Source organism: Mus caroli, unplaced genomic scaffold, assembly GCF_978045245.1.
Source record: "Mus caroli unplaced genomic scaffold, Mus_caroli_1 scaffold_18, whole genome shotgun sequence".
NCBI lineage: Eukaryota > Metazoa > Chordata > Mammalia > Rodentia > Muridae > Mus > Mus caroli.
Window position 1 is genome coordinate 38,553,947 of NW_028227273.1, and position 14,434 is coordinate 38,568,380.

Consider the following 14,434-nt stretch of genomic DNA (forward strand, 5'->3'; position numbering starts at 1 on the left):
GGGTAGATGGATGATAGGTGGATGGGTGGGTGGATGGGGAAGTAGGTGGATGGATGGGTGGGTGGGTGGGTGGATGGATGGGTGGGTGGGTGGATGGATGGGTGGGTAGATGGATGGATGGGTGGGTAGATGGATGGATGGGTAGGTGGATGGATGGATGGATGAAAGTATAGGTGAGAGGGTGGTTGAGTATATGAATGAGTGGGAGGTAGATATGTAGATGGATGGATGGATAAATGGATGGAGGGATGAATGAATGGGTAGATGGATGGGTGGGTGAGTGGGCAAACAAAAAGATGGATGGAAGAAAACAAAAGTAGATAGATAAGATGTCCATCTAGATTAGCTATACACACAGACATGGCCTTTAGTTTGAAACTAGACACTGTCACATGCCTGCACTTGCAGTGTGCACAGTGGTCTTGCATCGCTGATGAGGGTCTAGAATCAACTACAGTCCCGAGGCAGAAGAATCATCAGGAATCCACCACAGGGTGGCAGATGAGGATGTGCTGAGAACACTGTGGCTTAAGAGCCATGAACACCATGATGTTAGCAGAGAAGGGGAAGTCACCAACCACCCAGGGAGGAGAAACTGTGCTGTGTGTCAGAATAGAAGGCAGATAACAGATAGGCACAGAGCAATGCATGAGATGCCCTTCGCCCTCTACAGCTTTCCCAGCGGGGGACCAGTAGTGAGCCCTCACAACTCAAACATCTCCCTCAAGAACAGAGTGGAACCTCTAATCAGAGTTCCTGTCACCAAACAGAATGGATCCACACCAGACCTTCTGCACCAACACTAAAAGGACACAGTGACATTTCTCTTCCCCACCTGTGGCCTCACCTCATCAAACCTTCACAGATTCAAGGGGCTATTCCCAGTGAAAGGAATAACAGGAAGTGGACAACTCAAACCTAGATTCTCTTTGTACTAACAGGCTCCCACAGAGTCAAGATGGAGCCTGTCAGTGCTGGGGGTGACACACATGACCACTTGGTCCAGCCTGGAGAGAGCATGCACTCAAGTATTAGTGACACAGAGGACTCAGCCCACAGTTGCCTGAGATGGTTCAGGCAAAGGGCAGAGAAAGGAGATCTTAGGCATCCTCAGAGTGCCCCCATGTGGGGGCCTCAGGAAAGGCACCTTGGAGCCTTTCCAGAACCCCTGTTCTGAACCTGTTCTGTTCCAGAACCACTGTTGGCCCAGTGTGACCCTGCTGGCAAGCAATTCAGACTGGCATGTGAGCTTCCGGTTCATGAGCCTTATCATGAGAGTTAAGGCAGAGAAAATGAGTGGGAACACATATCTGCACACTGACCTGACCACAAACACGAATGATGGAGCCCGAACACGCACGGTCACACACACACTCAGGCAAATAATCAGTGGCATTAAATAACACCAATCAGGCCAGGGTGACTTGCCAGGGATAAACATAAGAATGGCTGGCACCTGCCCCAAACCCCAGGCCTCCAGGCCCCCTGTGGCAGAAGGAGAAAAGTGACTCCCTCCACAGGCACAGTGTGTGACACAAAGCCCACACATACATGTGTATACACACAAAATAAGCATACCAAATGTAAAAAGAAAGAAAGAAAGAAAGAAACAAACAAACAAACAAAAAAAACAAGTAAGCCAGTGCTGAGGTAGGGGCAGGAAACCAGGTTTACCTGTGGCATGGCTGCCCAGCCCTGGGTTCTGGAACCACAGCCTGTCAAAGGTCAGGACCTGCTAGCATCATTAGATCAGAGGAGGAAAGCAGACTGGGGAGAGTCACTTGTCTCTCCCCTGGAAAGAAGCCACAGCCAGAACCCCAGCACCCAGTGTCACTAGTGAAAGACACCTCCCAAAGAGATACAGCCTCCTGAACCTTATGTGCATTCTTGGCTACTAAGTGCCAGGCCCAGACGGCATCTGTTTATTGACCCATGCTCTAGCCTTGCATCAGACACCATAACCAGTGCCTGGAGGACCAAAAATGGAGCTGGATGCCCCTGCCATCCCAGGGCTTCACTGAGCCCAGTGGCCTGGCGCGGGTCTCTTCACTTGCCCTGCCTCCTCCTCCTCATCATCATCATCATCATGGTACGGCTGAGGGACTTCTGGGGCAAGGCACCTATCAAGATCAGTCAGGGACACCTGGTCCACACAGGCATAGACACATACACATATTCCTACAACACACGGACATGCATTGACACACACGTGTGGGGACAGACGCACACATGCATGTACACACACACATATGCTCATGTGCTGCCACACCACAGCCATCTGAAGCAGTCAGGCACCATCACTACACTATCCCAGATGGTGTAGGAGACACAAATCAGGATACAGAATGCCCAAGGCCACCCAGCAGTGGAGGTGTGAGGGGCATGGAGACAGCAGTAATATGGGTGGGAACACTGGGAAGGCAGGAGGCCACTGGCACTGTCAATTCCCTAGACGGGTCTCAGAGCTGGAGAAGCATGGACTTCATGAAGTATCACTGCAGAGGCCACCATACGATGCTGCCCCAGGGATGCCTGTGCTATCAGAGACATCACTGACTGTAATGACTTGGGCCAGGAAAGGTTGATGGCCCAGGGATTCCCATTCCAGAGGTCCCCCAGCCCAGGACACACCCTGTAGGGGAGCGGGGGTGGCTCAGGACACAACACAGTACCCAGCTCAACAGGAGAGAAGGGCCAGGACTGAGACTCAAAAAAGACAATAGGGTTCACAGTGCAGGACACTGAGCAAGGCAGGAGGGATGGGATCTCGAGGCTTAGCCATTGTGGGACCCTGCCAAAACTGGAAGTAGTCTACACTGCCAGGCATGGACAATGAAGCAGCCACTCTGGAACACATACTGAGCATGGCAAAAATGAACACACAAGAGGCTGGAGAAATGGCTTAGTGGTTAAGAGCACTATCTGCTCTTCTAAAGGACCCAGGTTTAATTCCTAGCATCCTATATGCCAGCTTACAACTGTCTGTAACTCCAGTTCCAAGGGATCTGACACCCTCATACCAATGCACATAAAATAAAAAAAAAAAAGAACACAAACACACATATCTGCATAAACTCACACATGTTCACAACAGATAGAAACCCTAAAACTAAGATGTCCATCAAGGACACACAGATGTATAATGGTCCATGCATTCCACGGAATATTACTCAGCCATAAACAGGAACAAGGCTCTGACCCACAGTGACCAAACCTTGATAACATCAGGCCAGTGGGAGAGACCTGCCATGTGATCTCATCCCCAGTCACAGAACATGACAACAGGGATATGCTTTATGAAAGCTGTCACTGGCTTCACGCACCTCAGCTGCAACCCTGCAACCTGCCATAGCACAAAACATGGGCACTGTCACACATCTACACACATGAAGAAGGGCCTTGTGAAGACATGGGGCCATAGGATCTTCATCTTCATCACCAGCTCGAAGCCCTTCACAGCCATGGCCCACCGCACAGCAAGACTGTACTCCAAACGTAAAAGCTTTGGTCTGTGTCTAGCAGGGGCTGGGAGGAAGGGGCAGACAGAAAGGGATAGCAGAAATGGGCTTCTGTAGAACACTGAGAGTGTTCCAGAAGGACAGGAACAGGAGCTGGGAGAGAGCAAGCCTGTTGTGCTTAGAGAGAGGCATGTATGCCTGTTGGTGTATGCCTGCATGTGCACGCTGTGCACACATGAGCCAGTGCCTGCCTCAGAGCCTAAGGACTGGACTCCACCCCCAGCTCCCAGAGTGAAAGCTGGAAGGAGTTGTGGCCTATGATGGCAGCACTGGGGAGGTGAAGCCAGTGAAGCCAGGAGCATCTGTGGAGCTCTTTCTGGCCAGCAACCATGGCAGCAAGTCCAGCCTCAGTGAGACCTTGCCTCCCAAGACAAAGTGGAGAACAAGTGAGGGACACTGCTAGGGTTGTTCTGCAGCTTCCACGTGTACCTGCACACATGTAACCTGGGGGGGCCGGGGGAGGGTGGCAGATGAATTAGGGAAAAGGAGCTTGTTGCCAAGCCTGGTGAAGGAAAAGGCTGGCTGACTCCGACAAGTTGCCCTTTGACCTCCACATAGATTATGAGGAGAGTACTAAGGGATGCACACAACTGCAGGACCAGAAAGAACCAGTGCACCTCTTGCTCCCAATACCTGTCTCCCCCTGCCCATATGATTAGAGCCAGGCTGCTGAGGCCCAGAGAGGTGTGGTGGCCTGTCCTAGGAACAAAGTTTCTCCTTCTCTCCCTCCCCTCCTCTCCCTTGCCCTCCCCTCCAGAGCTCTGTCCTGAGGCAGCACGGGACATGATGCAAAGGCTGCCACAGCAACAGTGGCAGTAGATAAGTTTCAGGCTCCCCAGAGGTGCTAAGGGCTCTTCTGCCCATCATAGGAGCTGTCCATAAGACATAGCCCAAGGCTGACACTGCCAGCCTCTGATCCATGAGCACACCAGTTCTTTCACTCTGGGAGCACCACCCCAGGGTTTTTACATGTGTGGTCTGTCTGTCTTTGGAGTCCCTGCTCCTTACTACCTCTGCCCACATCATCTTCAGGATGTAGTGGTAGGGCAGTGCCCTGGAGGACCCTTCAGCACTCTCTTGTACCCCTTTTCCCCACCCCCACCCCCATATTTAACATCCCAGCACCTGCCCTGACACATAAGGACACATCTTTGAACACAACTTTGCAGCTCGTTTTGTTTGTTTGTTAATTAATATTACAAATTTTTACTTTTTTTTTTTTTTTTGGTTTTTTGAGACAGGGTTTCTCTGTGTAGCCCTTGCTGTCCTGGAACTCACTTTGTAGACCAGGCTGGCCTCGAACTCAGAAATCTGCCTGCCTCTGCCTCCTGAGTGCTGGGATTAAAGGCATGCGCCACCACGCTCAGCTACAATTTATTCCCAGCTACAATTTATTTTTATTATTTATTATTTGGAGAAGTCATGCATGTGGAAGCATGAAGACAACCGGCAGGACTGGTTCTCTTGTTCTTCCCTGTGGGTCCTGGGAACTGAACTAGTGTTCAGGCTTCACAGCAAGCCCCATTACTGGCTGAGCATGTCATCAGCCCCGCAGTTTGTCTTCATACCATGCTTTTCGGGGTTCAGGGAACAGTTCTGAGGTCTGGTGTACTGGGCAGGCACTCACTCGCCCCTGATCCATGCCCTCTAGGAAGCTGTTTTAGGCCAGGTGATTGCAGCCCTGCTCAGGCCACAGGTGCAGCAGATGGCAACAGAGAGCCCAGCTTCCAGGGCTCTGTGATGCCTCCCTCATCTGTACCACAGAGACTGCTCCTCTCCCTGTGCTCCTCAGCGGTGAGACAAATGGCTCAGCTGTTAGAGCACTGGCCGCCCTTGCAAAGGACCCAGCCTCAATCGCCAGCACTCCTAAGGTGGCTCACCCAGCTGCAGGGGATCGATCTGACACCCTTTTCTGGCATCAACAGGCATTGCACACATACACAGGCAAAATATCCATGAAATAAGTATGTAACTTTTTTTAAAAAGTAAAGTCCTGGCTGGGCTTTACTGGTGGTGTATACATTTAATCCCAGCACTCAGGAGGCGGAGGCAGGAGGATCTTTGTGAGTTTATGACCAGCTTGGTTTACAAAGTGAGCTACTGGACAACCAGGGCTACACAGAGAAAGCCTGACTTGAAAACCAAAATAACAACAATCACTACCCGCAGCAAGAATAATTAAATCAAAAGCGAAGGCCAGTGTGGCCTAATCACCTGCAGCAAGTGCTACAGTAACTCAGGACGCTGGCACTGAGGCCAGCTTACCGGCTCTGCCTCCACCTTCTACTGTGGCTCAGAAATATGGCCTCTGCGAGAGGACCTGGCAGGAAAAGGCACTTGCTGCCAAACCTGATCCCCAGACTTCCACATGTGCAACTGTGGCACATGCTCCACACCCTACAATGAACATTATTAAAAAAACATTTAAAATCCAAAACTAATCATTTCCCAAAGCTACACAGGCGGGGCCTGTGACTCTGATGGCCAGGTCCTGCATGTGATAGGGGTCAGAGTTTGCAGGGTCCACAAACATGACCCATGTTAGTGGAAAGTGATCCAGAAATATGGCCACAAGAGGGTTACTTTCATGCACCTGACAGATCTTTCTGTACTATGACACAGGGCTCCTGAGAGAGACCCACTGCCCACCCCCCTGGGGCCCTGGTGCTAGGGAGTCCCAGAGAGACCCTGAGACACCACCACAGCCTAGCGCCCCACCTTTACGCTGCCTGCCTCCAAGGGTCTCCCAGGCCATGACCCAGCATCTCTTCCTCCTTCCTATGCCTATTATCACCCAGGACAGGTGTGGCCCCAGTGATGCCCCCCACCCTGACTCAGCTGCCCCTTGTCTGGTTGCTCACAGTGCCAGGACAACCTGTGCACATCAGGCTCTGGTCACTGGCTGCTGCCACACCTGCCCCAGGCACACTCAGCTTGACTACAGAGGGAGACAGAACAGCAGCCACTCCAGCTGCCTCCTCCTCTCCAGGTGATGGTGCCAGCCAGCTGCAGACAATCATCCCATAGGGAGCCACAAGGACAGAAGCAGAGCACCGGAAGGGTTCCCTCACTGAGCGAGGCCGCTGGTGTCTCTAGCCTGGGACGTCGAGCAGGCAGGGACCAAGATGCTGCGGCTCCCCGCTACAACCTGGAAGGCCCCTGAAGGTACTGGTGACCTCTAAGAGGGGTAGCTAAATGCCTGGGGTTCTGCTCCCAGAGCGGCTATGTATGTCTCTCTCTGCCCCACCCTCCCTGAGAAGGTAGCACTTGAGGACCCCTTATGGCTGACCCTCTCTAATTGAAGAAAGTATATAGAAACCTCATGAAGAGGACACGGGAGTTGAGGGGAGCTGCTGAGATCCACTGGGCTCTCCACTTTCAGCTGCCTCTTCTATCCTACCATGCCTAGGGCTCCCTGATACATTCCACACCCAGAAAGGCTTCTGCCAGCTCTGTGGTCAGAAGCAACCCCAGGGACCCATTGCTCCATGGCTTCTCCTCTTGCAAGGAATCATCTACACCCCATGCCCTGGGACTGGGCCAGGATTGGCAGCAAAGGGGCCCAGTGCCTGGAGCTACTCTGGAAAGACACTGAGGCTGGAGTCTGCCCTGAAATTCCACCTGCAGCACATACAGACACAGCTGCCACTCAGATGGGCCCACAAGTAAAAGCCCAAGTTTGCAATACTCCCTTCTGTATCTGAGAGTCAGTAGGGCAGCAACCACAGCCTGCTTACAAACTTATTCTTTGTCCGCTACTCAAGGACAACCAGCCTAGCACTCCAGTATCAGTAGGAGGAATAGCCTGACCTGAGATGCCCATGGCAAGTGCTTGCTGTACAAGCATGAGTTCAAATCCCCCAAAATCATAAAGCCAGGCACAATTGAGCAAGGCTGCAATCCCAGTACTGTGGCAGGGGAGACAAGAGGATCTCTCAGGGCTGGGGAGATACAGAGATCTCAGTGGATATAGCACTTGCTTTACAAGTGTGTAGAGCTGAGCTCAAATCCCCAGAACCCAAAAAGTCCAGTGCAGGAGCATGTGACCTGGGAGGCAGACACAAGATCTGGAGGGTCGGCTGCCCTGGTGTGTGCACTCAAAGTGACAGCTCCACCCTTGGCCATAGAAGCAAGAGCTCACACGGAAAGTTGGCCTCTGGTCTCCAAAAAAGACAAAAGACCACAAGGTCCCCAACAAGGCACAGATGGCTTGACAGAACTTATTCCCAAAGGTGAGTGGGTGAGGAGAAGGAAGGAGAGAAAGAAAAGGGACAGACAGACTCAGCAAAGGAGAGGTGAGCACTGAACACCTGAAAGTCTGGGGAAATGAAAGAGACAGGATGTGGTAGACACGAGCCCCTGCTCCCGGTGGCTGCCTACCTATGGCCAGGTCCTCACTCGGGCCTGTGGTGGAAGCCACCTCTCTTGCTAGGTTAGGTGCAGCAAAAGCAGCCTCTAGGGGTGCCGACGCTCTTCCCAGTTACTGGATCTAGCTCAGAAAAAAGAGGCTGGGGTACTTATGATGTGTCACCCAAGGCAGAGGGGATCCCATGAGGCTGGAGGCTAGGTATGTACAGGGCTCCTGAGAGGCTCACAACTCTTCAGGAATTGCTACCCATAGTGAGGAGGGGCAGCCCACCCCTAGCTAGGAAGCTCTGTCCTTGCAGGCATCCATCTGGTGCTGGGATGCAAACCCCCACTCAGGTTGGTCGTATTTCTTTATGGCTGCATTTCTAGTATGTGTTGGAGGCTAGGTCAACACAGGTGTCCTCCATCACCCTTATCTTATTTACCTGGTCTATGATGACAGGAGCTCCCCATACTTGGACTGGCAGCCTGGAGACCCTCCTGTCTTCACGTCCCTGTGCTGGCGCTGCAAGCACACCTGACTAGGACCAGCTCTTATGTCAGTGAAGACATCTGCACTCAGGTCTGTGCTTGTGCAGCAGCAGCTCCTATCTGCTGAGTCCTCTTCCCAGCCATGGTTCTGTTGCAGATTCAAGACAAAGTCTATGTATCCCTGGATACATAGACACTAGCCTAGAACTCGTCATCCTCCTACCTCCACCTCCTGACACAGGGCTGGGATCCACACACAGTTTACACAGTGCTGGAGAAGAAACCCAGGGCTGAGACATACACTCTATCCACTCAGCCCCAGCCCTGAGCTTCGTTTTCTAGTAGACTTTACTTTTCTGGAATGGTTTTGAGTAGAGATGTCTCATGCTTTCTTATCCCCACTGTAAAGGGAATAGCAGACAGGAAAATGACAGAGCCCCAAACACCTTATCCAGCCAACAGGAGGGTCCTAGAACAGACCACACCCAGTGGGACTGAGCAGAAACTCAACCCTCTGAGACTTCTTTTTTAAAAATCAATTCATATGTCTGAAACTGTTTTTGTGGTGTTGGGATAGAGCCAAGGCCTTTTGCCTCACTATCATGACCTGCCTGACTGGATACTAATGTAAGGCTTAGCTAGTCACTGAGTCCTTGTCACTCTCTCTGAACCTGCCAGCACAGGAACACCCCATGACTTTTGGGACATTATTGTGTAGGAGAAAGCCAAGATTAAAGAAATGAGTCAACTGAAGTAGATAAGAGGCAAGTTCATCAAACCAACAGGATGGGATACAGCAATGGGGAGGGGTGTCAGTGCCGCCTCCCCGGAGCCAAGACAGCCATGATAGGACCTACACAGGCTGGGTGTATGGTGCCAAGGATGGTCGTAGGCAGATCCTGTCTGTACAAGCACAGGCCTAGACTGGACATAGGGGGAAATAGTGGGGTGCAAGAGCAAACTGAACCACTGGTCACTGAAGGCAGAGTGAAGGGAGCAGAGTGAGGAGCGGTAGCTGGGACATAGGCAGATGGAGCTACAGGGCTGAAAGTGAGGTACCGGCAAGGTGTGGGTAAGGGTCAGCTGCACATTGAGTACAACGAACGCCCACCCCAGGGGTGACCAAGTCACAGTGAACTGAGCCAGTGGGAACACTAGTCAGAGCAGAAAGCATCCAAACTACTGGCCCCTAGCTCTTGATCCTCAAGGCCACCTGGGGGCAGGAGCTTGCTAGGTGCCGACTCTATAGAGACAGAGCAGGAAAGGCGCCTGCCTGCGGGAGGGATGTCAATCCAGACCTCTGGAATTCCACCATAGCCTGAACTCCAAGGATGGTGAGTAGAGCCCATTCCCTGCCCCCCATGGGCCCTGCAGTGACAGGTCTCTCCAGAGACAGGCCATCTGCTATAGTCTACTCCCTGTCCCCTGTTCCCAGGAGGCTTTGGCAGACTGGTGGCTCTAAAGCTTGCTTCTGGAGCAAGTGACAAGCCCAAGGACACCAGGCCCTGAACCCTCCACCCCACCTCCAGTTCCAGAGACAACCATCAGGAAGTACACCACAGCCCACACCTCTACACCACAAGCGTGAGCACACACGCATGCACTCGAACACCCAAGCACCTCACTGTCTTGTGGATACTGGGCTAGCCAGATCAGCCTCTTCCCAGCACTCCCAAGGAGCCCCAGGCCCCTGGAGTGATCTGACAAGCTTGTTGACTCCCCACGGGTGTCAGGTAGCACAGGGACAGATGGCTACCTTATGCTGGGGCTCCCAGGACAATGTGAGAAGGAGTCAGGGCCCAGCAGAGGTGGGAAGCAAGAGCAGAAAGTCTAGGTAAGGGCTGGGCAGGCAGGGAAAACAGAAGGGCCCCTGGGGCAGGGAAGGAGACAGGCTACAGACAAATATCTACAAGACTGTAACTGAGTCTCCAGATACAAAGTGTACTATGATGTCTCCTCAGCAGCCCTCTCCCTGGGAGGAAAGGATTAGAAAATCATTTGTCAATCAGACCTGTACAATCCCAGCTTAGAACACACACATTCACAGGTGCCCCTGGATATGCACAGGTACATGGAGCACCTGGCACAAGGACATTTCCACTCCAAACATCAAAACACCCTACGACAGTCAGGCTTCCTGCCCTCCTAGGGAGAGGATGAAAAGTTTGACTGGAGTCTTGCATAGGGACCCTACAAGTTTAGATACAGAGTGCCCACAAGGCTTGGCGGGGAAAGGAGGGGAAGAAGAAAGCTGACTACAGCTAGAGCAGGGTGAGAAGAAAAGGTTGGCCCAGTCTGGAGACACGCCCTTCTGGTGACTCTGAAGGCAGCAATTACTGGAGAATTAAAGAGAGTGATTAGCCCTTTCCTGGTAGTGGTAGGAGCCCCTGAAGACCCACATAATGAACCCATTTTGAGGCAGGAGCTGTTAGGGGAACAGTGCAGTCTCCAGCCTGGGGACTGTCAGATAAACAACTAATGGGACACAGAGACATCCCGGACCCCCCAACCTTCTGCAACCCAGATCCTGAGCGCCTATGAAGGTGCTGGAATCAGGCTGCAGGCTGAGCAAATCCCACTTGGTTACAAGGAAAAGATACACTCTTTCTTTTTGCTTTTTGAAACATACTGGATCCATCCTCTCCATAGTTGAAAAAAACTAGCAACTCCAGCAAGACACTTCCCCAGGTGTTAATTATTAAAGCGATGCCATCCTCCGCCCCGCCCCCCCCCCTTCAGACAGATGGGACAAGGATCCGCGATGCCCGAACCGTAATGCCCAAACCGTACCAGTTACAGCATCAAATCTGCAAACCTGGAATCCCTTATACTCTCAGCTGGCTGACCAAAACCCCTAACAGAACCCCCCAAAGACCCCAGGATATGGCAGTAGGAAAGCCACCCCCAGCTGTCCCCAGCTTTGCCAAGCTTCCCTGTCTGCCGGGATGCCCTGGACTAGTGTGCACGCGGAAAACTGCACATTTCATGGCTTACAGAAAGAAGGGAGCTGGAAAGCAAAGAGACCAGGGAACAGAAGCGAGGTGGAAAGGCTGCCATTGCAATAGCAGATACGTGTACTATTTATTTTCATTTTTTAAAATGCAGATTATATGGTGATTTACAGATTCTGGACATGCGGGGGTCAAGTTTGCAAGGCCATGATGGGTGAGTGTTTGGAGGGGACAGCTCCAAACCAAAGGGAACCAAAATGCAAGAGGCGGGGAGCAGGGACTTGGAGTGGGTTTTTTATTTTTAAGGATTTGGGGTTGTTGAAGGGATGGCTGGACCGGGCCACCCACGCTGTCATCTTTTGTGCCCTGGAAAGGGGACGCGGCGCCCCGCCCCCGCCCCGCCTTTGTCCGGCCCCATCATCACCCCCCCACCCACCCCCAAAAAACACACCCTCCTTTCCCAGGCACACAATCGTTTTGTCGATCAACAAACAGCAGCTTCGCCCGAACGGACAAAAGCGCGGCGTACTCCGCCGCCCTGAGGAGCCGAGTAGGCCGCAGCCAAAGCCTCGGCCTGGAGTGCGCGCGGCGGCCCAAGGTGCGGCGTGGGGGCAGGCATGGCGGCCGCGCGGCCCCCCAAAGGGGCCTGGAAGCTGCTGAGCGCCGCCACCGATCGCACACTCACCTAGCGCAACGCGCGGCCCGGACCGCAGACAGCAGGCTGAGCGGCGCGTGCCCGGTCGTCTCGCGTCGCCCCCGCCGGCCCTCACTCGCTCGCCCGGGCCACTGGGCTCCAAGCTTCGCCCGGTCTCTTTGCTCCTTCGATGGTTCGCTCGCTCGCGGCCGAGCCCTCAGCAAGAGCCCGGGGCGGGGAGGCGAAGCTTCAGAGGGGCGGGGCGACGGCTCCTACTCGGTCGCCATTGGGCAGTCAGCCCACGCCCGCTCGCTGATTGGTGGCGGCTGACAGCTCCACCCCACCCCTCATCAACACATAGCGGCCCCGCCCTCCGCGACCTGGGGCGGGAGCAGGCACTCGACTTCTTCCCTTCATTGGCCCAACCCCGAAGACGTGCCGGCACCCACTCACGTGCCTAGTGACCGGCTCAGCTTTCAGTGGGTACGAAGCATGCCCGTCAAAATGCACACAGCCAATACGGCTGCGGTCGAGTGTAGGATAGCCCCGAGCTCAAGCAGATTGACAAGCGCGTTCTCAGACTTCACTGAGACAAACGCGGATTGGTGTTTGGTACCGGCCTCTGGGTGCCGAATGGTTGTGACTGAATGTCAATCGCTGTCTTGCTGCTCCAGACTCCACCCTGTGATCCGGCGGCTGCTGAGTACGTGATTTCCTGCACAACATCAGCTCTGGGTCCGAGACAGTGGTTCGAAACCCAGTAGTTCTAGATCTGGAGTCAGAATTTGAGCCCAGCTTTGCAAAAGGCCGAACTAGGGTAAAGAGGATCTCAAAAGCGTTCCATTTTGCCCTCCCTAGACGTTCGTGAGTTCCCTAAAACGTGCGCGACTCGGTCCACGCGCCCCCCCCCCCCATGAACTGATAGCTGTACCCACGGAAAGCGTTGCAATAATTCAGTGGAAGAGGATTCAATTATCTACTTCTCAAAATGTCCTAGGTCCTACTTTCCAGCTCAGCATATTGCAAATTGGAGGCCTGGGCACCAAAATTCCAGCTACAGGTGTCCAAGCCCCTGCTCCACACAATTGTTTCCATCTGTCTTCATTGTGCGATGTGAAGGGAACAGCATCACCACACCAGTCACCCTGCACTCAAGAGCATTTAGTTAAGGTCTGATATCATCCCCATCAATATGCATTTATAATCTTACATTTCTATTATTTTGCATATATGTGTGGTATATACCTCTACAGGTCAGAGGGCAACACTGGGTTGTTAGGCTTGGCTGCAAGCTCCTTTATACAGAGCCTGCTTTGCAAACTACCATTACTGCTTCTATACTTGAGCAAGCAGAGGTGACAACATTCCTGTTTTATGGGGTAGACTAGAAATTCTTCTATTTTAATATCTAACATCTGGAAAGTACCCTCCTTAGAGCAGGTTCTTTGTGCACCCAAGATATTTGTTCTACCCCCCCTAGTCTCTTGTTAATTCACTAACTCCCAAGGTTACACAAATTATCCCAAGACTTGAATTGTTTCCATTGCTCTTCATTGTGCAATGTAAAGAGAACAGCCATCACCCACGCGTCACCCTGTACTCAGAATTTGGACTGCACCATCATCTTTAGTTACATTGAGCTGGAGGCCAGCCAGGGCTACTACATAAGATCCTGTTCTCAGGTGAAACAGCTCAGTAAACTTGCCTTCTAGCCAGATGACTTGTGTGACCCACAGGGTGGAGGATGAGTCCTTTGTCCTTCGGACCTCCACAGGTGGCACATGTCTACCTGTCAAGTGCACACATACAAGCACGCACACACAAACACACTCCAACGTCTATCAGTCCTGTTAGCCCTCAGTGCCTGGAAGCAATTGTTTTCTATCCTTCAGGATGTCTGTACTATTCTGTGCACAGAAACGGAATCCCATGTGGTCATTGCCACCATATTTTCCAGAGCAGGTGACCTGTGTGAAGGACAGGTAGATTTTTTAGTTTAGGAGTGGATTTTGTTAAATTTGCTCTGCTCTCAGGACTCCTCTGTCTACACAGTGGCATAGACACCTGCCTTGAGCTGGAGAGATGGCATAATGGTTAAGATTGTATACTGCTCTTCCAGAGGGCCTGAGTTCAAATCCCAGCACCTATGTCAAGTGGCATACAACCACCTCCAGCTCCAACCCCAGGGGATCCAACACCTGTGGCCTTTACAGGCACCCACTCACATTCATGATTTGCTAAAATAAACTTCTCCTTTCTGAAATAAATTTTCTAATCATAAATTTTCTGACATCTTTGATAGGGTGGTCCATGCTTAGTTGTAGCAGTAGGAAGAGGCTGGCAGATCTGATTTCCAGGTCAGCCTTGGATGTTTTGTGCTGAGAATATAACCATACCCCACTGTATTTGAGTGGTTTTTGTTTGAGGCAAGGTTCTTGTTAACAGGCCTGGCTATCCTGGAACTCTTTGTAGCTTCATGAACTCAAGAGATC

At 52.3% G+C, this 14,434-nt stretch overlaps 1 protein-coding gene across 6 annotated transcripts in view; it reads right to left on the reverse strand.

The window, feature by feature from the left end:
• Kdm4b (lysine demethylase 4B) overlaps nt 1-12,168 on the reverse strand; it is a 77,663-nt gene extending 65,495 nt beyond the window's left edge. For all 6 annotated transcript variants that reach the window (XM_021186540.3, XM_029471259.2, XM_085833227.1 and 3 more), the window contains exon 1: nt 11,994-12,168. The gene's annotated coding sequence lies outside the window, so the exon portion shown is untranslated. The remainder of the gene's footprint in view (nt 1-11,993) is intronic.
• Between the last annotated feature and the right edge of the window lie 2,266 nt (nt 12,169-14,434).